Source organism: Taudactylus pleione, unplaced genomic scaffold (assembly GCF_031769625.1).
Source record: "Taudactylus pleione unplaced genomic scaffold, aTauple2 ptg000122l, whole genome shotgun sequence".
NCBI classification, from domain to species: domain Eukaryota; kingdom Metazoa; phylum Chordata; class Amphibia; order Anura; family Myobatrachidae; genus Taudactylus; species Taudactylus pleione.
In genome coordinates this window covers 14,462,627-14,490,592 of record NW_028284524.1, presented here as the reverse complement: position 1 = coordinate 14,490,592, position 27,966 = coordinate 14,462,627, and the positions used below count along the sequence as shown (strand labels likewise).

At 43.7% G+C, this 27,966-nt stretch overlaps 1 pseudogene; it reads right to left on the bottom strand.

Moving 5' to 3' along the window:
- Nucleotides 1-2,940: 2,940 nt before the first annotated feature.
- LOC148524087 (5S ribosomal RNA) lies at nt 2,941-3,058 on the bottom strand (annotated as a pseudogene).
- Between the last annotated feature and the right edge of the window lie 24,908 nt (nt 3,059-27,966).

Below are 27,966 nucleotides of genomic sequence, written 5' to 3'. Positions count from 1 at the left end.
CCCACACAATTCACAAAGACAGAAAAAAAAAAAGAATATTTTTATTGTTTGTGTAGCACACTTTGAGGGTGTCACCACCCTTTAACAGACAGACGCACGCTTGTCGCTGCTGCTTTAAGGATGCAGGTGCGGCTACAGAACACACATTTCACAAAGACCGAAAAAAAAGAACAATATTTTAATTGTTTGTGTAGCACACTTTGAGGGTGTCACCACCCTTTAACAGACAGACGCACGCTTGTCGCTGCTGCTTTAAGGATGCAGGTGCGGCTACAGCCCACACAATTCACAAAGACAGAAAAAAGAAGAATATTTTTATTGTTTGTGTAGCACACTTTGAGGGTGTCACCACCCTTTAACAGACAGACGCACGCTTGTCGCTGCTGCTTTGAGGATGCAAGTGCGGCTACATCTCACACAAGTCACAAACACATTAAAAAAATAGTTTTTTATTTTTTGGAGCACTTTGAGAGTTACACCACCCTTTAACAGACAGACGCACGCTTGTCGCTGCTGCTTTAAGGATGCAGGTGCGGCTACAGCCCACACAATTCACAAAGACAGAAAAAAGAAGAATATTTTTATTGTTTGTGTAGCACACTTTGAGGGTGTCACCACCCTTTAACAGACAGACGCACGCTTGTCGCTGCTGCTTTGAGGATGCAAGTGCGGCTACATCGCACACAAGTCACAAACACATTAAAAAAATAGTTTTTTATTTTAGGGGGAAAATTGAGAGTTACAACACCCTTTAACAGACAGACACACGCTTGTCGCTGCTGCTTTGAGGATGCAAGTGCGGCTACAGCCCACACAATTCACAAAGACAGAAAAAAAAAGAACAATATTTTAATTGTTTGTGTAGCACACTTTGAGGGTGTCACCACCCTTTAACAGACAGACGCACGCTTGTCGCTGCTGCTTTAAGGATGCAGGTGCGGCTACAGCCCACACATTTCACAAAGACAGAAAAAAAAAGAACAATATTTTAATTGTTTGTGTAGCACACTTTGAGGGTGTCACCACCCTTTAACAGACAGACGCACGCTTGTCGCTGCTGCTTTGAGGATGCAGGTGGAATCTAGACGGGATTTGGAACCGAGGACACACTACCTCCATCAATTGTCTAAATCCCACTGCACTAATGGCGGATACCGGACGCACGTCTAACACCAACATAGCAGTCAAGGCCTCAGTTATACGTTTTGCTTCAGGATGACTGCTGTCGTACTTCATCCTCATCGCTAGGGACTGTTGGAGGGTCAATTGTTTAGTAAAAGTAGTGATGTTCCTACTTCCTCTCTGGGATGATGAACAACTCCCAGCAGCAGCAACAGCACTAGGAGGAAGTGGTTCTTGATCTTTCCCTATTTTATTTTTATCGGAGAAAGTTTGGTCCTCCATTTATGTTATATTGATATATACGTGCGGCTAAAGCGCACACAAACACAGAAAATATTTTTTTATTTTTGCTGGAGAGTAGTGCACTTTGTGGGTTACACCACCCTTTAAGAAATGAGCCAGCCGGCTCTTTACTTATGGGACACAGGCGCACGCTTGGCGCTGCTCCTTTGTTGATGCACGTGCAGCCACAGTGCACACAAGTCACAAACACAGAAAATATATATTTTTTTGTTTTGGAGTGTACTTTGGGGGTTACAGAACCCTTTAACGGTCAAGCCAGCCGGCCCTTTACTTATGACACAGGCGCACGCTTGGCACTACTATGCTGATGCACGTGCGGCTACTGCGCACACAATTCACAAACACAGAAAATAATTTTTTTTTTGGTTTGGACTGGAGTGTACTTTCGGGGGTTACAGCACCCTTAACGGTCAAGCCAGCCGGCCCTTTACTTATGACACAGGCGCACGCTTGGCACTACTTTGTTGATGCACGTGCGGCTACTGCGCACACAATTCACAAACACAGAAAATAATTTTTTTTTTGGTTTGGACTGGAGTGTACTTTCGGGGGTTACAGCACCCTTAACGGTCAAGCCAGTCGGCCCTTTACTTATGACACAGGCGCACGCTTGGCACTACTTTGTTGATGCACGTGCGGCTACTGCGCACACAATTCACAAACACAGAAAATATATTATTTTTTTAGCACTTGGGGGGAGCACCCCTGATGGACAGAGCACCCCCTGGACAACACTACAGCACCCCTTTAGGACTGGGACACTGCACAGGACTTTGGAGTGGACACAGCCCCTATGGAGAACTGACTGCACAACACAGTCCAGCCAGCCCCTATGGACTTTGAAGTAGTGGACACAGCCCCTATTAACAACAGCAGCACAGCACAACACAGCCAGCCCCTATGGACTTTGAAGTAGTGGACAACAGCAGCACTACACTACACTACACTACACAGCCCTAACTCCCACCCTCCCTCTTCACTGTCCACAGCCGAGTGAGAAAATGGCGCCGACGCGGGTACCTTATATAGGATCCAAAACCCGCGAGACTCGGAAGGCGGGATGATGACGTTTTGCCTCGATTTCAGATCCGAGTCAGGCGGGAAAAGTCGAGCCTGACTCGGATCGGACTCGGATCGGGGGGGCTCGGGGGGGTTCGGATTTCAGAAATCCGAACCCGCTCACCCCTAATATAAATATATGTCTCTGGATGTACACATCTGGTGCCGTAACTCCACTATGCAGTGAACCTTTACGAAAAAACTAGTGATGAATCAAACTGTACCAAACTGAACGAAAGTACTAATGATGAGTCAAGCTGTGCCGAACATACCAGACAAGAAAAAATACCACAACAATGGTGGCTGTCCATGCTGTGGAAAAAAATTGGTTATTGTGGATAGAAACAAGAAATTAACCTAAATGAAAGAAAATGAATAGGAATAGACTGATAAATGTAAATGAAACAAGAGAAACATGATGAATGAAGCAGATGATGCCCGACTGCGGATCACAGTATGTTACAGAACCAGGTATTCCTTGGGGGTCTCCCATCCAAGTACTAAACTGGCCTACACTGCTTAGCTTCAAAGATCAGACGGTATAAGGCATATCCAGTGTAGTATGACTGTAACAAAAATGAGTACAATCCTGATAATCAGATCCTGCATCACTCCGAACATGCCACCAAGAAAACAAGACATAGCAGAGACAAAGAAAAAGAAAAAACAAGATGTCAAGAAGAACAACAAAAGAGAAGAAACTATCATAGAAAAAAGGCTGGACAGATGATGAACCAATGAGAGAAAAACATGAAATGGGTAATAAATGCCCAGTAAGTGATTGCAGGGTCAGTAGACTCTGACAAATGATGCAAATAGTTTCTCTCTCAAAAAAAACATGAGAAAGATAATTGTTTGCTCAGTCCATAGGGAGATACGGTATGCATCTTGTGGATCCAGAATGCTTCACGTTGAAGAAGTTTCTTTTCTCGGTCTCCTCCCCTCTTGTTGGGTGGAATATGATCAATGAATTTGTATACCAAACTGGATAAAGGATGTCTTAAATTCTTGAAGTGACGAGCCACAGGTTGATCAACATCTTTCCCTTCGAGGGCCTGTCTTATGGCCGATCTATGCTGGGCCATTCTGATTTTTGCTGTGCAAGTGGTTTTTCCTATGTAGACAAGACTACATGGGCAACGGATCATGTATATGATATATTTGGAAGAACAAGTTAGTACATAATTGATTGGTATGCGCTTCCCTGAATGTGGATGTGCAACATCTGGACCTGTCTCCAAGAAACTACATGTGGTGCAACTGGTACACCGGTAACATCCCGTTTTTTTGGTCAGAAAATGTTGTTCCATTTTACGAGGACCATGATTTACATCATTATGGACCAACCAATCCTTGAGATTCTTGCCCCGTTTGTATCCCAGCATGATTCTGGAGTTCCTCAAAGGTTTAATGGATTAGTCCGTATTAATGATGGGCCAAAGACGTTTTGAAGTAGAATTTATAAATTTGCTGGCAATATTATGTTGGTTGATGAATAACATGTTGTTTATATTTTTTATGGAAACATTAGGTGCAGTAATCTCTTTATTGCGTACGATGGCTCTTTGTTTGGCTACTTGGAGATCATTGTATTTGTATCCCCGTTGTACAAATTTCTCAATCATATTGTCCATTTCTTTGTCTGCCAACTGTGGATCACTGGTTATTCTAAGTGCTCTTAAGAACTGTGAGTATGGTAGGCTCCTCTTTAGTGCAGTAGGATGGTGGCTCTGCGCATGTAACAGGGTGTTGCTGTCCGTCGGTTTATGATAAACAGATGTACTGAATTGAGAACCTGACCAATGTATGTTAATGTCCAAGTAGTGTACATTGCTGAAACTCTGTTCAAACGTAAACGTGATATGATTGTGAATGGAATTGATATTGGTCATTGCCTCAATAAAGTCTGTTTCAGTTCCTGACCATAGGACCAGAATATCATCAATGTACCGAATAAAAAACACGAGAAACTTATTAAATTCAGGGTTGTTCAAAAAAAGTTCCTTTTCCACAAAAAACATATATACATTAGCTAGAGATGGAGCCACATGAGAGCCCATGGCACAGCCCTTTCTTTGTAGAAAAAATGTGTTATCAAATAAGAAATACACATTTCATATTTTTTTATTTCATTTCATTTATTCTTTGTTTCTGTTTTAGTTTATTAACACCCACCCTCATCATTATGTATATCATTGCACTGTATATTATGACAGCCTGCCCTGGCACCCGATCCCCAATAGATATACACATTGTTTATGTCTTAACCTTTATTGTCTCCGCATGCTCGGAATTTGTAGCCAGTCATATATTCATTAGGCTTACCCAGCACATTTCAGCCACTGTTTACACGGCACATAGTTCACACTTACATTGTGGTCAGGTCTGCCTTTTTGTTATGGCAGCTGACACACTGTTTTGTTTACTATCCCGGCTTGCGTGAGATAGGTCACATGATCGGCTGCATGACTGCACGCTGTGTGCTCCGTTGTCATGGTGCATCACTACAACAGCGGTGCGCCCGACAGCCGTGTCATCTTTAGAAGGGGGGTCCCGTCTTGATGACGTCATTGTATCCGGCGGGAGACGCTGGGCAGGCTGCATGCTTTGTCACTATGGGATGTATTTCTGGTATATAGGTATGTATTTTTTCACTGTTCTATGGTTCTTGATAAAAGTTGTTTGACTGAAACGTTGAACTTGACCTTGGGAGTCTGGAGTCTTCTTTACAAGTCCTGTGAGTGCCACTGTTATTTGCATGTATATCTTTGATCCATTGGGACCATCAGAGGGCACCCAGGCATGTACAGTGTATCTACTTGTGGAGTGCCGGCGTTATTTTGATATATATATATTTATTTATTTATTTTATTACGGCCAGGTCCCTTATAAATGTGGGCATTATGGGGGAGGAGGAGCAGCTGAGGCTGGAGAGAGTGGCCCGGATACTTAGAACAGCGGCGGCTACCAGAGCCGCCACTGTTCTATATACACGGCCAGTGATCACTGTGTGATCACTGCCGGAGCCGCAGCTGGAGAGTGTCCCGCTGGCGGCCCGGACCCATGGCACTATGTGATCACTACTGTGCCGGAGCCACAGCGGGAGGGTGTCCCGCAAGTGGTCCGGCTACTCAGCAGCAGCGGCGACTACCAGAGCCGCACTGCTGCTGCTTCTACACAGTGATCACACTGATCACTGTGTCTTCCAGGAGCCGCAGCGGAAGGGTGTTCCGCTAGCGGCTCCTATACATAGCAGCAGCGGCAGCTACCAGAGCCACCGCTGCTGCTTCAGCTCAGCCAGTGATCACTATGTGATCACTGCTGTGCCGGAGCCACAGCGGGAGGGTGTCCCGCTGGTGGCCCGGCTACTCAGCAGCAGCGGCGGCGGCTACCAGAGCCGCGCTGCTGCTGCTTCCACACAGTGATCACACTGATCACTGTGTCTTCCAGGAGCCGCAGTGGAAGTGTGTTCCGCTAGCGGCTCCTATACATAGCAGCAGCGGCAGCTACCAGAGCCGCCGCTGCTGCTTCTCACAGAAGGGGGTGGGGCCGGCTGGGCTGCCCGATCACTGCTGGCCACAGTGATCGGGATATACTGGAGCCTGCAGCCATGCCGGGAGGGGGGTGCCACCAGATGCCCGATCACTGTGGCCAGCAGTGATCGGGACACAAAGGAGGGGGTGCCGCGGGTGTAGAGGGACCAGAAGGTCCCACTAATATAGGCGGCAGTGGGAAGATTAACTTCCTGTAGCCGCCTAGTGGCCATTCCTGACTGGTCGTATCAGATACGACCATGTCAAGGAAAGCCCAACCTGGTGTGGTCGTATCTGATATGACCATGCCAGCTAAGTGGTTAAACCTAATCAGATGTCATAATGTTTCACTCTGGTGCGCTATACTTTCACATTTTTAGAACTTACCCAATGTAATAGGATTCAAGATTCTCACATTACCGCAACTCGCAATGGCAAAATTTGCATCCAGATGTTTTGCCATTGTGAAGATACAACTGCAATGTAATACAGTGCAAGTTTTTAACTTACACATTATTACATACCTAAACCTTACAAAAAATAGACCTGCTTCAGGCTAGCGAGTATAGCCTGAGCAGGTGCGAGTTACACAGGGGCATGCACAGAGCAGTGAGATCTGTGCATGCTTCTGTGTGAAAAAACCTATAAAAGTGTAAAAATCTAAAAGAAAATGACATGGGTTCCACCCCTAACTGCACAACCAACACCTGGCTTTTCTGAGCTGGTCCTGGTTGTGAAAATAGAGTGGGAAAAAAGACATAGGGGTCCCCTGTATGTTCATCAACTATAACAAGGGTGTAATGCCACAGCTGTAGGACCCGCTTCATGGGGTCCTCCGGCCATAGCATTATCACCCCACACTAGTCAACCCAGGCCGAGGATCCCTGGGCTGACTAGCATGGGGTAATAATGCCCTTCTGCTCCACAGGAGGTTTCTGTCCACCATGTACTCATCTTAGGACACCGGCATTATGATTTCACAGGTGTACCACCCCAGTCAAGGTGGGGAGGATGGTTCTTATGTCCATTTTTTTCAGTTTGCTTTTTCAGGAGATGATGGATGCTTACATGGACCAAAAAGGACTGGACCCAAGGGGTAGGTGAGTATGGATTTTTTTTTATAGGTCCCGATATTGTTTCTACTGGACAAGGGGACACAATCTACACTAGGGACAAGATGAGAATGTGCGTGAGTGTAATAAACTTGTACTTTGATGGTGTGTGTGTCCTGTGTTTATTTTAATATTTCCTTTGCAAGTGAACTAGAGGTACCAGCGGGCCCTTAATCCTCCACATGCTGATACTTATGGTTCTCCAATTACCAGCATGTGGGGGAAGCTTCTGGGACCTATAGTTCCACTGTAAAAGACAATATTATTGAATCTATTGTTTACACTGTCATCCCAACACCCACTGCCCATGGCTGGGGTGCCCTGGAGAGGGGGAACCACTTAAGTCCCTTATTGCAGGGTCCACACCTTCCCAGGGATCCCCAACCTGGGCTGACTAGTGTGGGGTGATAATGCTTTGTTTTATAGCTTTTCTAAACGCAAAGGCATGCTGATTTGTGCATGCCTCTGTGTAACTTGCACCTTCTAATAAAAGTCGCATTACAAGGTGCGAGTTTACCAATCAAAACTGGACCCTTAAACTCGCACCCTATTACATTTGTGATTTGTGGGATAAACTCGTACATTGTAAATGTGCAAAAATATGCGAGTTTGACTCGCACAAAAAACTTGCACCCTATTACATTTGGCCCATGGTGTCAAGTGCCACCTAAGCAGATAACTTGCTCGCAGAGAGTTCTTTGCATCTTTTAAGATCTGTGTGCCTGATTCAGCATGGATCACTATTCTGCTTAATACACACACAATGCAGTTGCTAATATCAGCGGGGATATGTAAATGGTTGCATTCGCATTGCGATCGCAGCCTAACATAAAGCCGCCCACTTCCCCTTACTCACATCCGAATACTTTGACAACATAGTGAAACAATTGGTAACATCGAGTAACATCGGACCCACATGCACAGTTAAGACAGGTCAGAGCTCACTCAGGAATTGCTTCCCTCAGCACATGCTATGAGTCCTCAGGCAGCATCTGGTATCGCAGTGGCTAATTTATGCATGCCCATGCAACGGCATTGAAATGCACTGGCACGCCTGCATTCGCAAGCGTGCTAGTACTGATCCAATTGCAAGATGAACCAGTTCTGCCTCCTCCAACCCACCTTATCCCAGTGCAGCAGAGAGGCTCCATTTGCCAGGCGCCCGCTGAGATTTTGTCATCAGTGGGCGTCCGGCTCCCTCCCCGTCCGGCTCCCTCCCCACAGCACCAGCTCCGGCTTCTGGGTCCCGCTGTGTGCAGTGAACCATGGGAGAGACGTCATGACGTCTCTCCCATTGGGCCTGATTCAGAACCGGACGCTCTGACAGAGCACTCGCTCTGAATCAGGGCCAGCCTTCTGTTTTTTTAGAGCGGCCTCCAGGCCGCTCACATAGCTGTGGGTGACCACCCACAGCTATAGTGAGCGGCCAGGAAGATGGTTGCGATGGTCAAGATGGTCAAGATTTTTACACCAGAACAGGAGTAACGATACTGTAGTTGAACTTACCTGCCACCACACCAAGTCAACATACATTGAGATGGGGAACTAATGGTCTGTTACTTTTCTTTTACCATACAGTTTTATTAAGACTTGAAATTTTGTTTTACACCAGAATTTATTTTCGCACTTATAACTTTTGAGGTACAGCTGACAGGGATGCCACATCCAATAAGTACATTAATATATGCTGCTTCTCAAAAATACAATATGTCCTTGATACTGTACAGTATATGATTACAATTAAATTATACAAAACTTGAGATTTTATTAGACAACAGAAGAAAATTTATTTTTTGCACTTATAATTTTTGAGATGCAGCTGACAGGGATGCCACATCCAGTAAGTACATTATAATATCCTGCTTCTCAAAAACACAATATGTCCTTGATATATGATTACAATTAAATTAACAAAACTTGAGATTTTATTAGACAACAGAAGAGAATTTTTTTTTGCTCTTATCATTTTTGGGGTGCAGCTGACAGGGACGCCACATCCAGTAAGTACAGTAATATATGCTGATTCTCAAAAACACAATATTCCCTTGATATACAGTATGATTGCAATTTAATTATAAGAAACTTGAGATTTAATTAGAGAACAGAAGTTTTTGTTTTTTGCACCTGATAGGGACACTACACCCTGTAAGTACAGTAATATACACTGCCTCTCAAAACACACAATATTCCAGTGAAATATGATTTCAATTGAATTATAAAAGACTTGAGAATGTTTAAACCAATGAAATACCTCCCAATTGTCCCACTTCTTGCAGGACAGTCCTGCTATTCAGGTACTGTCCTGCCGTCCCATTGCGCATGCCCATGGCATCTCTTCACTATTCACAGAGAGCCCCGGGGGCAACCCAGCATCTCCATGGATGCTGGTCTTGCCCCGGAATGGTGTGTACCCATGATATGCGCACTCCCAACGGGGATGTCGCTAATGATGCCATGCTGCACAATGCAGCATGACACGTTCCTCCCCCATCGGACCCGACATCGGAAAATGTGTCGCAGATGTGTATACACTTGCCGCATGCCAGATCCTGTCACCGGTGATGTCGCGCTGTGTACACATCGTTTAATGTGTACCCAGCTTAAGAAAACACTTTTCATCCACCACCTAACAGTTCTAGTAACTAAAATGGGTAGACCATATACATTTTCTCTATAAATCCACTCCCCATCCCTCAAACCAGTGGTGGGAGGCATGTTCTCTCTCTTTTCAAGTAGATTAAGAATAAAGAGTCAGCATTTAAAGATTAGTAACATTTTGGAGTGCGTCCAACTTGGAATCAGTACAGGGAACCTCAGGCTAATCTTCCCTGCCAGCCACAAAGGTCAATCTTATGCCTTTGAACTGTGAGGATGACATATGTGGATTACTGTCATTACAATTACCGTAGATCAACACAAATTCACCTTCATGTCACTTATCCCTTATGGATGAGTGACTAAGGGAAAATAATCAGCTATTAACATGTGGGAAAGACATAAACAGTCCACAAAGACAGTCTACGGGAGAGGTAAACCAATACTCAATCATGGTCCTGCAGCAAGAAACACTTAGATGCTCAATATGACCTAGAAGATATTACTTCTAATAATACTGCCCAGACATCCCTCAGTTAATGAGAGATGGTCAATCCCACCAACCCTGTGTCATATGAAGACCTTGGCACCTCAGGAACATGAAGAGAAGTCTCCTGATTTATGCTGTAGTTAGCAGATTGTGTGTAGTGTATTAAACACAAGTCCCAATGCCATTAGTGGCTTCCTAAATAAGAAATATAGGTCAGACTAAAAAGTCTTCATAAAAATTACTAGTATAAACAGTAAACCCATAGGGGAGATCAACATATTTGCACTGCATACCTTATGTTCCTGAAATGATAACAGAAAGTTAGTTGTCTAAAAATCTATAAGACGAGACCTAATCAAACACTTTGTGCTGAAAGTTCTATCCAGTTCCAATCATTTGTGATCTCTAATTTTGCACACTGGGTGGTATCTATGCAGAGTATCTAAGGGTCCCATGGTAAAGTAATGGAATGGCGCCCCTCCCCCCATATATTCTGTATAAATACACTCTGTTCTTATAACCCCTCCCTAGCTAGCCCCCTTCTGTCTCCCCAGCCAGCCCCATGTCTCATCTGCCAGCACCACCTTCTGCTTCATCAACCAGCACCCTATCTGCCTCCCCAGCCATCCACCCCCTTCTGTCTTCCAAGCCATCCTACTCCTGTCTTCCCAGCCACCCCCTGGCCACCCGCATCCAGCCCCCACAGCCCACATATACAACATACCATCCTTGTATCTGGCTGCAGATGGCCAGCTCCAGCGGCTCCTCAGTGCTGAGTGTAGTGATGCAGGCATGACATCACACGTGCCTTGTCTCAAAAACCCCCAGACTTTATTAATTTATTGAATTGTACCAAGCAGCTGCCGGCAAGTGCCAGCAGCTGTCAGGCCCTGAACATTGTAGGGTTGTACCTGGAACTCCCCGGCAGTCCCATCTTTATTCTACCCACTGACCACGGGTGGCACTACTGGATGGCGCACCCCCTCGCCAGCGCCACTGGCGAGTGCCATCCTGGCCAATGGGTAGATACGCCCCACTATCTATGTAAACAGTTTTCAAACTTTTCATAGGCTGCATGCCAATAGGCAGCCTGTTGTACATTTTCTGTGTATTTATTTTCAAAGTGTAATTAGATTTTAAACATAAGTTACACTGGCTTATTAGCTATATTTACAGCAGGCATAGACTGTGAATTGACTCCTTCTTTCTCCTTCTCATCTACAGGTGATTAAAACATTGCTGGAGACTAGTGAATCTAAAGCACTGCTTTCAAAAATAATTGCTTAGGTAATTTACAACCTTGCACCATGCATCTGCTACTGGAACAAAAGTGCATTCTGACATATTATTTTATATAAATTGACAATAACAACTTTATGAGAAATCTAGTCTGTTTGAAGACATTCATAGATACAAGGTATGCTGTTCTGTCTTGTTTGTTTGTTTAAGGCTTTTTATTATTATTATTATTATTATTATTATTATTATTATCCTTTATTTATATGGTGCCACAAGTGTTCCGCAGCGCCTTACAAAGTACATAAACAAATAATTTGACAAGTGACTTACAGTACATTACAATATAGGACAAGGACATGGATAATATACATTGCTACATTAGGGACCACAACACCTAGATATGCAACAAAGTGTAAGCAACCAAGTGTTAGGTGTCCTAGTGGGGGGGTAAGAAGTAGATGAAAGTAAAGTAAGGAGAAGCACAAGAGAGTAGAGGCCCTGCTTGTAAAAGCTTACATTCTAAAGTAGAGGGGCTGACAAACAAGTGTGACACAGATGGGGTAAACAGGGAGGAAGGAGCATGTTGCAGCAAGTTAGGATGGGAGCTGGAAGGCTTTGATGAAGTAGTGGGTCTTGAGAGTCCATTTGAAGGATTGTAAAGAGGTGGAGAGTCTGATAGGGAGAGGGAGAGATTTCCAAAGGTCGGGAGAAGCACGGGCAAAATTTTGGAGGAGGGAGTGGGAGGAAGATGTAAATGGTAGAGGAATGGGTGGGGGCTTTGGAAGCGAGTGTGAGAACCTTGAATTGGGTTCTAAAAGGGAAGGGGAGCCAGTGGAGGGCTTGTAGGAGAGGGGAGGCAGATGTAGAGCATTTGGAGAGGAAGATGAGTTGAGCAGCAGCATTGAGGACAGACTGGAGAGGAGAGAGATGGGAGTTGGGGAGGCCAGATAGGAGGAGGTTACAGTAGTCCAGTTTGGATATGACCAGTGAGTGTATGATTGTTTTGGTGGCATCTTGGGTGAGAAAGGGTCTAATCTAGGAAGTATTTTTGAGATGGAAATGACAGGACTGTGTGAGGCTCTGGATATGTGGTTTGTAGGAGAGGGAGGAGTCCAGGCTAACTCCAAGACAGTACACTTTGGGGCTAGAAGAGATAGTTGTACCATCCATTGTAAAATAAATAGTGGGAAGTGAGGTTATGTTGGAGGGTGGGAAAATGATCAACTCAGTCTTATACATATTAAGTTTAAGAAATCGCTGGAAAACCAGGAAGAAATAGCAGAGAGACAGTTGGAGATACAAGTGAGGAGAGAGGGGGAGAGGTCAGGGGAGGAAAGGTAGATCTGAGTATCATCAGTATAGAGATGATAATGGCGGTCAAAAGAGCTGATGAGTTCACCTAGAGAGGACGTATAGAGGGAGAATAGTAGAGATCCAAGAACGGAACCTTGGGGAACACCTACTGTAAGAGGCTGTGGTGGGGAAGAAGAGTCATGAGAAGAGACAGAGAAGGATCAGTCAGAATGGTAGGAGGACAGCCTGTAGAGAGCAGTATCACGTAGACCAAGGGAGTAAAGGATTTGCAGCAGGAGAGGGTGGTCGACAGTGTTGAAGGCAGCTCAAGGAGAGAATAAACAGAGAGTAGTGGCACTTGGATTTGGCAGCAAGGAGGTCATTGCTGACTTTTGTGAGGGCAGTTTCAGTGGAGTGGAGAGAATGGAAGCCAGACTGAAAAGGATCAAGGAGGGAGTGGGAGGAAAGAAAGGTGGTAAGGCGGTTGTAGAAAATACGCTCAAGGAGCTTGGAGGCAAAAGGGAGGAGAGAGATGGGACGGTAGTTGGAGAGAGTGTTAGGATCAAGGGTAGGTTTTTTAAGAATGGGGGAGACAAGGGCATGTTTGAATGCAAAAGGGACAGTGCCAGATGAGAGGGAGAGATTGAGGAGGTGGGCAAGATGGGAACAGGCATAAGGAGAGTGGTAGCGGAGGAGACGTGAAGGGATAGGATCAAGTGGGGAGGTGGAAGGGGGGAGGACCAGATGAGAGCCATGACTTCCTCTCCAGATACAGGGGAGAAGGATGTCAGAGTCGGTGAAATGGATGGAGATGGGTGATCCGGGAAAGGAGGAGGTGTAGAGCAGGGGGACTGGTGGGATATGATGTCCTGATGTATGGAATCAATTTTAGATGTAAAGTAGGTAACAAAGTCAAGGGCAGTGAGTGAGGAAGGGAGGCAAGGAGGGGGTGAACAGAGGAGGGAGTTGAAGGTAGTGAAGAGACGCAGGGGATTTGAAGACTGGGAGGAGATGAAATAGGACTGATTAGAGAGGGAAAGGGCAGCACTGTAGGATGAGAGCATAAATTTAAAGTGAAGAAAATCTGCCTTAGAGCGTGATCTTCTCCACTGTCGCTCGGTGGTTCTTGAACACTTTTGCAGATATCTAGTGCATTTGGAATGCCATGATTGTAGTGTGGATCTGCGAGGGTGAGTAGTGATTGCCAAAGCATTAGAGTCAAGAGCAGAAGTAAGGGAGGCATTGTATAGGGAAGCAGCTTGTTCAGGGCAGGAGAGAGAGAGGATAGGGGAGAGAAGCGAATCAAGCAGGGAAGATAAAGAAATGGCATTGATAGCCTCAATGTTATGCTTAGTGATGGTGGCCTTAGGAGGCAGAGGAGAGGAAGGAGAGAGAGATAGGTTAAAAGAGAGAAGGTGATGGTCAGAGAGGGGAATGGGGAGTTGGAATAATCAGAAATATTACAACTGTGAGTGAAGACTAGATCATGTGAGTGCCCACTCACATGGAAGAGACCAAATGAAGATGTGAGGTTAAGGAGTTTGGAGGCAGAGGATTCTGTGGGGATATCAATTGGAATATTGAAGTCACCAAGGATAATGGAGGGGAGGCCAGAGGAGAGAAAGTGAGGGAGCCAGGAAGCAAAGTTGTCAAGGAACTTAGAGGGAAGGCCAGGGGGACGATAAATGACAGCTACTCGGAGGTGTACTGGTTGGAAGAGGCGTATAGCATGAATCTCAAATGTAGAGAATGTAAGGGGTGATTCAGAGGCTAGGATTTGATAAGAGTAACCTGGGGATAGAAGGACCCCACACCACCAGCATGGCGACCCCCGGGCTGAGGGGTGTGAGAGCCTCAGAAGAGAGAGCTGCAGGGGAAGTGGCGTCAGAGGATGAAATCCAGGTTTCAGTAATGGTTAGGAGATGCAAGTTTTTGGAAATGAAAGGGTCATGGGTGGGAGCCAGTTTATTACAGACTGATCTGGCATTCCAGAGGGCACAAGATAGAGGGACAGTGTTTATGGGAGAGATGTGAATGAGATTATCAGGGCTGCTATGACGAGAAGGTGAGATTAATTTGGGTGACTGAGATGAATGTAGTGGAGAGATTGGGTGGGCACCAGTGTTGGGGAGGGAACCTGACGGTTGTGGGCAGGGAGGGAGTTTAATGAGATGTGGGTGGAGGTGGGGTGGCATGCCATGGAGAGGAGGCTTGTAAGAAGGATTAGCGGTGGGGTGGTAGGACCCAGGTGAGGTAGAAGAGAACAAATGTGGAGTAATGGGAGAGGGAGCAAGGAATACAGAGGAGGGGAGATAAAGGAAGAAGGAGGTGGAGGAGATAAGGGGAAAATGATAAAGATGGAAGAAGGGGGCAAAGCAGAGGATCAGGTAGACACTGAGTGGAGGAGGAATTGGATGAAAACGTGGTCATGGTGTGGCTGGGTTGAGTTTGGGGAGAAAATCTAGATGTAGGAATAAAGTATGATTGTGACAGAAAGTGCAGGAGATTTGCAGAGAAGCAGGTAAAAGTACAGTGGAATATCTGTATATCTGTGCAATGATAAAAGGATATAATTGAGTGAATGAAAAATGGAGATTTAGTGGGGAAGAAATGGAATATTAAAGTAAACTGTACTGTATTTGAAGACAGATATCAGGTTTGGCAAATAATTAAAGGTAGAAAAAGTATTTCTAAGAGATAAACTGAAATTGACACAGATACAGTACATTATGCTTTGAAATATTTGTGAAATCAGAGAGCACAAATATTAGCAAGTAAAGTGTTAAGTTCTTACAGTGAGCAAACAGAGTCCAGTGAGTAATATCCATATTAAGCAGACAACCGTTGCTTGTAGAGAAGAGATTGCGAATATACATATCTTGTTTATACCTTGTCCAAATGTTCTGGTTTTTGGATGGGTTGAGGTTAGAGTGGTCTCCTTCTGTTTGACTTCGGTTTAACACCGGTATAATGCCAAAATTTGGTTAAAGTGCACTTATTTATTATGCATCAGCAGCCGAAGCCTGCAGCCTTCCAATGAAACTAAATAGTGAATGCTGGCATGTGTATGCAATGATTACAAACAACCCCCAATACCCTCCCACTAAAATGGCTAGTAATAAAATTCCAAACACAAACAAACAAGGAATACCACAAAGCTAAGAGGAACTTGGTCTAGTTATCAATACACTGTGCAGATAATTTAGAATGAGACATGCTGCAGCAATGATGGAATTTAGATTTATATACCTAGTAATCAGTAGATTATTGCAAACATCTGAATTGCTAGCAATTGTAGTGGGAGGGCATTGGGGGTTGAATGCCATTATTGCACACGTTTGGTATCCTTAATTAAATATAATTTCATAGGATGCATGCCAAATAGACCACTTGTTACTCGAACATATTCTAAGTATATTTTCAAAGTGTAATTAGATTTTAAACATAATTTCGGAATAACGCCAGAGTTAAACATGAGGAAATCAGGGGGAGAACATTCTATCAGCCATTTTGGCCTCTAAAAGACTGCTTTAATCAAACTATTGTGAGTTAGCTGAGTCTCCACCACAAACACCTGCTGTCTGTATAGCATGGACACCCCTTACTGAACTCTCTCTTGGGCACTGCAAGGGGTTAACACTTTGTTGCTACTATATGTGATTGCTTTTGTTTTTCAAACATAACTACATAATTTCTGTACCAATGTCAATTTGCCTTTATACCCTTTAAATTCCTGTCTCCATTGCCAATGTTTTTTAGCCTAACCTCACATCCTTTCACTTTTAGCATTGTCTATTTTAGTATTTAATTCCTGCACCCAAAACATCTCCAGAGTTATTCCTCTTAACAATACACTATTCTAGTTGTGCGTACATATTTAGCAGCACTGTTCTTTTACATGCATTTTTGCCAATTTACTGTCTCTATTTCGCATGGCCTCCATTCTGATTTCCAGTCTTCCTTCCCATATTTCCCTCATCTACACCATGACCATCTTTAACTCCCCCTCACTCAGGGACTGATTCAGGTGTGGACGCAGTGCAGTTTTGTATGCAGATTCCCGATGTTCGGGAATCTACGCATGTGGCGGATCGGTACTTTGCATGTGCAGTATGGGTCTGCGGTCTCGCATGCAGTCCGGCAGCAGACTGTCAGTTATTGACAGTCTGCTGTCATTTCTAGGCAGGGAGGGGGCGGTGATGGCCTCCTTTTCCCAAAACAGAGGCATGCTGCCGCTACCAGCTGCAATATAAAATGCTTCCTCTGCAGAATCAGGCCCTCAGTGTCTACACAGTAAAATCCAAGCTAGGTTTATTTTTACTCTCAAGCAGTTTTACAAGCAAGTGTAGGATTCACAGAACAGGTTAGTTCTTTACAGCCAAACAAGGTTCACAGAGTCTTTACATACAGCAACACAAGTTTCTTAGTAGACCCTCAGGTACAGGACCCCTAACAGTAGCCACGACCCTGGCCTATCACCTGGGAAGCTTGTCCACCATCAGGAGCCTTGTCTCTTGTCTCGAAGCCCTTTTACCACAAACTGACAGGTGCCTGCAATCAGTTCCTTCTCAACACTGGCCCAAAGAAACACCTTACCAGGCTTCTCTCCAGCCACAATCCTATAGTTCTATAACCAAGTCAGATTTGTGCTGTCTCTCACAATGTATGTGTTTGTTGTTTGCATCTAATATTTTTGCATTGTAGAACTTTTTTGTATTATGCACTGAGCCTGTTTACACTTCTGTGATCTCCTAGTAATCTGTACCATCCTGGGTCAGTATACCTGTGTGCCTGTCTTCACCACATTACATACCAATTCCCATTGGCTGTCCATGGAGGTCACCAGTTACACTCTATGGCTGGTTAGAGACAGATTTCCCTCTTCTGGGGATCTTGTGACTAGGGCTGACTTTGCATTTCGTAGGACCAGTTTCAATGCTATGGTTTAGAGTGTGGGTTCCAGGTTTGGGCAACTGTTGACAGTTCTAAGTTCCCCATTTCTGGATTTTCAGTTGCTGAGTTCTGAGTCCCAGTTCCAGTTTCCAGGCTGGGGTTAGGTTGAGATTCCAGGGCTGCACACCAGCTGGCATTCTGAGTTCATCATTGCTGATTTTTACTCTGAATTCTTAGCACCCGATTCCAAGCCCAGTACTATACTGTTCTGAGATTTTGCAGTGGGGTTTCTTGAGTTCCCAGTAGTGGGTTCCAACTTCTGTGGTGCCTGGAGGCAGGTTGCAGGTTGAGTTCGCCACATGCGGTTCCAGATTTTCTTATTTGCGAATTTCTGTTCTGTATCTTGGCGCAGCGCCTGGTCAAAGGTTTCCATCCAAAACCGCTAGTGTTCTCTGGCTGTCAGTACACACTCCATGAGCAAGTATCCATAAAGTCACCTTGCTTCACCTACATTGCAGTTAGGTCTACGGTCACAAGTTATTTAATCAAAAACCTACAACTGTGAAAGACTGCTTTTGGAAGGAATGCACCATTTTTTATATTGTCTCTGGGTGATTGGGATGAAGATACATCACTACTCCACAGTCCTTTTATGATGGCAAACATTAATGTTCTGCCACTTAAAGTGATAATGCAGGTGTCAGCCACATAAAGGGCAGTTACGCATGGCGACATAATAATTAAATATTAAAACTGAGAGCATTAAGTGTCTGATATGGCTATATAGGATATTGTGGGCATGAGTGTACGCATTAAGGCCCTGTATCTGGACACTTGGGGCAGCAGTTTGGAAGTTATCTGCGGTTACCGACATGTACAATAATGATCAATTAGTTTAGATGAGGCCTGAACTGGGCCAGCGTAATTTGGTAAAAATGGCAGGAGAGGACCATGCTTCAGGGATGAGCTGACTGTTCTGTTTGGCATGTTAGGTTCATAGGATAGTTTTCTACACACAGTGGCGTAACTAAAGGGGGGGGGTCCGATGGGGTATGTGCCCTGGGCGCCATTGGACTGGTGGTGGTGTGTTTGTGTCAGACAGACTCTCATTGGCTGCTGCACCCAGGGCCGGAGCCGGGCTGGAGCTCACTCATGAGCTCCGCCTTCCGGCTCCCGCACTGGGTGAAGGGAGAGATGTCATGACGTCTCTCCCATAGTGCCAAGCGGGAAGACAGAGGAGCGGACAGTGGCGGTGATTCTGGTAAGTATAATTTTGCCTGTGTGTGTGTGTGCGTGTTTTATGTGTAAAAGGCACTACTACTGGGGGCACTGTATATTGGGCACTGCATAACGGGCACTACTGGGGGCACTCTATATTGGGCACTACTGGAAGCAATGCATAAGGGGCACTGCATAACGGGCACTACTGGAGGCAATGCATAAGGGGCACTACTGGGGGCACTGCATAATGTGCAGTATAACAGGGGGCATTGCATAAGGGGCACTACTACTGGGGACATTGCATAAGGGGCACTACAACAGGGGGCACTTTATAAGGGGCACTACTACTGCGTTCATTAAGTTGCCTATGGAATGGAAAGGAATGCCATTTATAGTGGCCACGCCCCTTGTGGCATGTGGCCACACCCATTTTATCTTGCCCTGGGCTCCATATGCCTTAGTTACGCCATTGTCTACATGTAAAACACTCTCGTTATGTCTGTTAAAAGTAGAAAAATTGTTGCATTTTTACTGAAAGGACTATCAAACTGAGTTTAAAAAAATTATATAATTTCAAGTACATGATGTACAGAATGGTTATTGTGAAGTGAAATACAAAATACACATATTAAGTGATACGTTGAAAGCATTGTCAAGAGACAATTTGGGTTGGGGGGTTGTGCCAAAGGAGACTTTTTCCCTGAGCTTCACATAGTCTAGAACAGGCCCTGATAGTGATCAATGATATCTTTTCATCTGCCAACCAATGGAGGTGGGATGGAACTATATTATGTGCACAAAGCCTTACCATACTTCTGTTTGTTATCCTAGCGAAACTCATCTCAGATCATAAAAATTACCTCCAGCCAACACCCAGAAATGAAAATTCTCCTGGCGGATTTCATGTAGCTCTTACTCCTCAGGGAACAGGATGACATAATTGCTTTTCCAGTGGAATTTTTCCAACTCGATTAACTGACACAAGAGTACTGTGATACCCTTCTGACCATGCATAGTCTCCAGTCCAAGTGGTAATGTAATAACCAGTCAAGTAGTAAATATACTAAGCCTGAGGGATCAGCTATTTATGCTAAATGTGTCCACAAGGGTTTATATAGAAAAGCAGGCAGTTCACCACTGCCTGCTTTTCTATATAAACACTTGTGGACACATTTATAGTTATAGCTGCATGAGTCAGGCAGGAATATAAATTGTATAACATGTGAAGAGATGAAGAGCCAGAAGAGCAGGAGTCATATACAAGTTCAGCACAGTCCAAACATGAAGTAGCAGAGACATTTATTGGACCACGCTTTTAAGAAAAATGGATTCTTGTTTGGTCGGTTATACACCATTAGAAAGCATGATTAACAAGAATCATCATAATGATAGTCTCCTAATTCTCATTTATTCTCCTTGCTTCACCTCTGCCAGTTGCTCCACTAGCTATTAGCATCAAGTTCAAACCCCCTCCCTCACATAGAACATACTTGCCTACTTTAAGACTCTCATTACCCCAACCTGCTCTGCCAATGCCACTCTCCTCCTCCTCCCTGCTAACCACTTCGGACTCCTATCTCTAGGTTTTCTCCCATGCTGCTCCCATACTCAGGAGCACCCACCAATGCCCAATTCAGGTGGAGCACAGTCTTTAGCCATACCATCAAAACTCACATCTTCATTCATCCCCTCATAACTCTCCATTCCCTAAAGCTGGGTACACACTGAGACAATGTTGTTACGATTTGGTAGATTTGCCTAAATTATAACAACATATTGTGCAGTGTGTATGTACGAAATGCACGTTCCTGTGGTTGCATGCAATGTCGTATGGTTGACAATATCGCTTGCGGCTCCATGCAATGTAATGGAGGGTGGATCGAGTGCTCTTTCTGTCGTTCTTTGCATCATTCTGATGTGTACACATGATTCGATATGTCAGCACGTCGGTTTGACATATCCGTTGGGTACACATCGCTCAGTGTGTACCCAGTTTAACTCTGCTCCCCACCCATTCTCGTCTGCCTACATCCCCTCTAGCTACTGGAGAGCCATACTTAACATTGTCATCTCTACGGCATTCCAGCTGGTGAATATTCATCTGTTATTCCTTCAATTTTAACATATTGACTCTCAATGTCAATGGTCTGAACTCTTCACTCAAGAAAACAATGACATTGCACTTATTCAAGAGATAGCAAGCTAACATCTTATTACAAGAAACTCACTTCAAACAAACTCAGCCATCCCTATCCTCTAAACACTTTTCTCAAACATTATATTCCTAATCACCAAAAAATATAAAGGCTCTGCATTACTTGTTTGCAGCCCCCTTAGCTTAAATTAAACCTCCTTCTCTGACAGCTATGAACACTTTAATGTAGATGTAGATCAACACTCGCAATACTTTATCACTGTAGCCTAGCTCTACTCCCCTAATTCTGGATAGGGTATCTTCCTCCATGACTCCTCTCGCTTAGAGAAATTGGAAGACAGTGACTTCAGTGCTGTCCCAGATCTGTTTTGGGACAGATGTGAAGACCTCATTAAAGTATTTATTTTTCAATGCATGGAGGGTTCTTAATCTTTGCAAATTTTTAAACATCCTCAAAAAAGGAGAAACTACCTCCACCAAACTTAGTCATACGATCAGTACTAATTATTTTTTACATAGTATACCAACATTACTAAAGAGTTTAGGGTGGAACAATACCAGGTTGTATATATTTTGATTGTTGGTGGTGCTCCCCAGGGCTTGTGTTTATAGAGTGTATAGGTAGGTTTTGACAAGTGTGCAAAACAAGAAAGAAAAAAAAACCTTTTGGGGGGCACTCATATAATTTTAGTTTAAAATAATTATATTTATTGGATATGCATTAAAAATGTATACATGGACACATAAAAGACACACATAGAAGAATACACAGAAAAAAACTTCTTTTGTTGTCCTTCTTAAATGGACAATAGGACAATTACTTCTTATATAGTGATAATTGGCACGTATCCCAGGAGAATAATCATTAATGATTTGGCGAAAATATTTATTAACAACGCTGCTCCAATGCAGGTGTTGATATAATGTTGATTTAGGCACAAATAGTTAAATTACTGGGTATAAAATACAGCATAATACTCACAGGTAACCAAAAAAAGAGAGAAACGTATACCCAGAAACCTGAGTGAGACACAGATGACCTTAGTCTGATGACACAGTGTTGTCAGATATTACTTCTCCCCTAGGCGTATAATGTGGTATCAATTACAGATATCAATCGTATAGCCTTTGATATTTATATTAGAGATAAGCGGGTTCGGTTCCCAGAGTACCGAACCCACCCGAATTTAGCATATCCGAGTCGGATCCAAGCAGGCTTGGAGGTTCCCTCCTTACTCGGTTCTCGAAACCGAGGCAAAACCATAGAGACGGAAATCTTGCGGTTCATGAGCTTTTGTCTCTATGATCAATGTAGTATATAGGGACCACGCGACAGATGCCATTTCACTCCGGCTGTGGAGACTGAACAGGGAGGGTGGCTAGTGTAGGGCTGGGAGAGGTGCTGGTGCTATCTGCTGTGTCCTGGGCTGGTGCTGATCCATTCTGGTGTCTGGTCACGGGGCTGTCACTGTCACTGAACTGCTGCTGATCCATTCTGGTCACGGTGCTGTCACTGTCCTGTCTGCTGATACATCAGGGCTGTCTGCTGTGTTCTGGGCTTGTGCTGTGTTCTTCTCTGGGCCCAAGTTCTGGACTCCAAAAAAAAGTAAAAAAAAAAAAATCAAAGTGTCTTTATTATATTTTTCTGTGTGTGCTCGTGGGCGTTAGGCTTAACCGCAGTAGTGCACAAGAGCCAGCCAGTGCTGCCCGACTCCAGTCGTGCTCAATCAAAAAAAAAAACAATACAAGTCTCTTATATAGTTATATATTTTTCTTTTGTGTGTACGTGGGTGTTAGGCTTAACCACATTAGCGCACAAGATCCAGAGACTCCAGTTGTGTTCAATCAAAAAAAAAACAATACAAGTGTCTTATATATTTTTTTCTTCTGTGTGTGCGTGGATGTTAGGCTTAACCACAGTAGCGCACAAGATCCAGCGACTCCAGTCGCGCTCAATCAAAAAAAAAATCAATTAAAGTGTCTTATATATTTTTTTCTTCTGTGTGTGCGTGTTAGGCTTAACCACAGTAGTGCACAAGATCCAGCGACTCCAGTCGCGCTCAATCAAAAAAAAAATCAATTAAAGTGTCTTATATATTTTTTTCTTCTGTGTGTATGTGTTAGGCTGAACCACAGTAGTGCACAAGATCCAGCGACTCCAGTCGCGCTCAATCAAAAAAAATAACAATTAAAGTGTCATATTTTTTTCTTTTGTGTGCTCGTGGGCGTTAGGCTTAACCGCAGTAGTGCACAAGAGCCAGCCAGTGCTGCCCGACTCCAGTCGTGCTCAATCAAAAAAAAAACAATACAAGTCTCTTATATAGTTAATATTTTTCTTTTGTGTGTGTGTGTTTGTTAGGCTTAACCACAGTAGCACACAAGATCCAGCGACTCCAGTCGTGCTCAATAAAAAAAAAAACTACAAGTGTCATATATTTTTTTCTTTTGTGTGTACGTGGGTGTTAGGCTTAACCACATTAGCGCACAAGATCCAGAGACTCCAGTTGTGTTCAATCAAAAAAAAACCAATACAAGTGTCTTATATATTTTTTTCTTCTGTGTGTGTGTGGGTGTTAGGCTTAACCACAGTAGTGCACAAGATCCAGCGACTCCAGTTGCGCTCAATCAAAAAAAAAAACAATTAAAGTGTCATATTTTTTTCTTCTGTGTGCTCGTGGGTGCTAGGCTTCAGGCCCGCCAAGAGCCGTGGCGGGCCCCCGGTAATAGGGGGCATGGCCTAATTGTGGGAGGCGTGGCCATGCCCCCTTGCCGAGAAAAAAAAAAAGATTTACAGCGCCGCTAAGCGGCGCTGTGTGCTGGGGAGGGGGAGCGCTCTGAGCCCCCAAAGCCCGGCGCAAAGCCAGAGGGTGCGCGATCAGTGTGATCGCTCCCCCGCACAGGCATAGGAGACTGCTGTGGCTGCTGCTCAGCAGCCACGAGCAGTCTCCAACTGCAGCTCAGCACACGCTGTGTGCTGGGCTGCTGTGAGGGGGGGGAGTGGTGCCGGACTCGGGCCCGTGCCGGGCCACTCAGGAAGCCCGGGCCCGGGTAATCTGTACCCGCTCCCCCACCTCTCGGCACCCCTGCTAGGCTTAACCACAGTAGCGCACAAGATGCAGCGACTCCAGTCGTGCTCAATAAAAAAAACCAATACAAGTGTCTTATATATTTTTTTCTTCTGTGTGCTTGTGGGTGTTAGGCTGAACCACAGTAGCGCACAAGATCCAGCGACTCCAGTCGTGCTCAATCAAAACAAAAACAATTACAGTGTCATTTTTTTTCTTCTGTGTGCTTGTGGGTTAGGCTTAACTGCAGTAGCGCACAAGATCCAGCCAGCAACGCAAGTTGCAACCTTGTGCTGCCCGACTACAGTCGTGCTCCAAAAAAAACTATTAAGAGCGTTGTTAATATGTATAGAATCTGCATTTAAAGGTATAGTGACCATTGAAATTGCTAAGACCAGAAAACCAGGTACTGCTTCAAACTGCAGTGTTATAAAATCTGAGACACAGTTTGCCATCACAGACAATCTGATCAAAATAAATATACCAGTAAAATATGATACTGTGTTTAAATTGTATGAAATTAACAAATATATGTTGAAACTACACAGTTGGTAAAAACCTGTCAGATGTCTAGGATTTGTTTTTGATATTATGGCTACCGTTATATGATGTATGCACACAGGCAGGCTCCTATCTTTCTGAACTTGCATCTTTCCTATATCCGTGAAATTGCATGTGAAATTGCCAAAAGCTATATGATTGATATCTGCACTTGTTATCTATGTCATATGCTAATGCAGAATTGCTCAGTTGGTAATAAATCTGACATCATCGGGAATTTAAATCATATTATGTCAAATGCCTAAGATTTATGTTTGATGTCATTGCATTTATTATATGATACATGCACACAATCAGATTCTTACCATTCCAAACTTGTGTGTATGCACCTTTATGGGTAGAATTAACAATGGGGCAATGGGACTACAGATAAAAATAGGTCCATCATCATGATAGCATGAAGATGACCAGGGACCCAGCTGACCACATCATTGGTCATAGATTATAGGTATTAAAATAGTATTTCTGTTTTCTTCACAAAATAAATCAATTGTTCTACTTTTACTTTTTTAGCACCTCATTTATCAACAAGAGATATTTTTGTTATCACTCGTTACTAATCTTTGATGATTTTCTTGTCTACCCTTTTCAATCATTGTGCTTTGTTACTGGAATTCTTGAAATTGCTAAACACATTTGTTTTCTTAATCACTATTCTCTGTATGTTATGTCCAATGTCTAATTTAAAGATATACAGTATTTAAAATGAATACTAATAAAAAAAAGATAATTATTTGAAATTCTTGGAGATATTCCTCTTTATCCTATACAGGGTCAGATTAAGGCTTGTGAGAGCCCCCTTCAAGCCACACGGAGCCTCCCCCCCAAGCCACACAAAGCCTCCCCCAGCCACAAAGAGCCTACCCACAGTTCCCCCAAACCACACAGAACCTACACACTTACCTCACCTCTCGATTCCAGCAGAGCTGCTCCCACGTCCCGAGTCCCCTTATCAGCGTCACGGACATTATTATTATTATTATTATTATTATTATTATCGTTTATTTATATGGAGCCACAAGTATTCCACATCTCCTTACAAAGTAAATAAACAAAAAAAGTGACTTACAGTACAATACAATACAATGCAGGACAAGGACATGGGTAATATACATTCCTACATTGGTGACCATAACATCCAAATAAGCAACAGAGCATAAGCAACAAAGTGTTAGGTGTCCTAGTGGGGGGTAAGAAGTAAATGAAAATAAAGTAAGGAGAAGCACAAGAGGGTAGAGGGCCCTGCTCACAAGAGCTTACATTCTAAAGGAGAAGGGCAGACAAAGAGGTGTGTCACAGATGGGGTAGACAGGGAGGAAGAAGCATGTAGCAAGTAAGTTAGGATGGGAGCTGGAAGGCTTTGATGAAGTAGTGGGTCTTGAGAGACTGTTTGAAGGATTGTAGAGAGGTGAAGAGTCTGATGGGGAAAGGGAGAGAGTTCCAAAAGTGGGGAGCAGCACGGGCAATATTTTGGAGGCGGGACTGGGAGGAAACAATCAGTTGGCATGAGAGGAGCCGTGCATTTGTTGAATGAAGAGGGCGGGCAGGAGAGTGAAGGGAGATGAGGTTGGAGGTGTAAATGGGAGAGGAATGGGTGAGAGCTTTGTAAGCGAGTGTGAGAACCTTGAATTGGGTTCTGAAGGGGAAGGGGAGCCAGTGGAGGGCTTATAGGAGAGGGGAGGCAGATGTAAAGCGTTTGCAGAGAAAGATTAGTTGAGCGGCAGCATTGAGGACAGACTGGAAAGGAGAGAGATGGGAGTTAGGGGGGCAGATAAAAGGAGGTTACAGTAGTCCAATCTGGAGATGACCAGTTAGTGTATTAGGGTCTTAGTAGGATCCTGGGTGAGAAATGGTCTGATCCTTGAAATATTTTTGAGATGGAAACGACAGGGCTGTGAGAGGTTCTGGATATGTGGTTTGAAGGAGAGGGAGGAGTCCATGATAACTCCAGGACAGCGCACTTTGGGGATAGAGGAGATAGTTGTGCCATCAATTGATAAAGAAATAGTGGGAAGTGAGATTATGTGGGAGGGTGGGAAGATGTACAAAAAAAGGAAAAAAAAAGAACTCCTATGTATAGGGGCACACCTCAATATAATATAACTTTTAATAGGAAAATCAATTAAAATATAGGAATCACTTAATTAGTAAAAATAAAACAAACGTGAGATCAAACACAAGATCTCAAAATTTCACATAGTAATCTATGCTCAACAGACAATACACAAGTACATACAGTAATAACATAGAAAAAATGGGAAATATTGGAGTATTAGTGCATAGAGTGTAAAGTGAATTGGTGTAATTAGTCACCATTAGGTGACGGCGAAAATAAATCAAAACATATATAAATCACATGTATAAAACACATATGTATTAAAAAGCAACATGACCACTTGTATGCTCAAAATTATTAATTCATACACATATAATTAATTGAGGCATCCCTCTAATAAATGGGAATGTGGAGTATGCTTAACACCAGGTACAATGTACAATGATTCAAGTGAGGTAACTAATAGAAGAAAAATAGACTGTGCATTTACATACACTGGGATCTGCTTTTCCCAGTCCTGCCAAGCATCAGACTGGGAATGAGAGTCCCGTGCAAAGGCACAGTGAAAGAACAATAGGCCCGTTTCTGCTGGACTATGAGTGCCCCCTGTTGCAAAGCATTGCATGATGCAAATCAAAGTCGCAGCTGGTGAGAGAACAGAGAAGGTTCCTTGAAAAAGCCCCTGGTGAAACGTACATCGGCACTGCTCGAGGGGTACCCCTGTGCGCACAGAGGACCCCTAAATCATTGAACACTATCCCACAGGGAATCTTTCTGCTAATCACTGACAGGTAATTTACTTATTTTCTCTGTTCTCTCACCAGCTGCAACTATGATTTGATAATTTTGAGCATACAAGTGGTCATGTTGCTTTTTTCTATGTATGTGTTTTATATACAATATGTTTTGATTTCTTTTCGCCGTCACCTAATGGTGACTAACTACACCAATTCACTTTACACTCTATGCACTAATACTCCAATATTTCCTCATTTTTCTTTGATTAATGTTACTTCATTACTGTATGTACTTGTGTATAGTCTGTTGAGCATAAATTACTATGTGAAATTTTGAGATCTTGTATTTGATCTCACGTGTGTTCTATTTTTACTAATTAAGTGATTCCTATATTTTAATTGATTTTCCTATTAAAAGTTATATTTTATTGAGGTGTGCCCCTATTCATAGGAGTTCTTTTTTTCCTTTTTTTGTATAGCTCTACATTGCTCCTTGGGAGCACACTCATAACAGCAATATCTTTATCAGGAA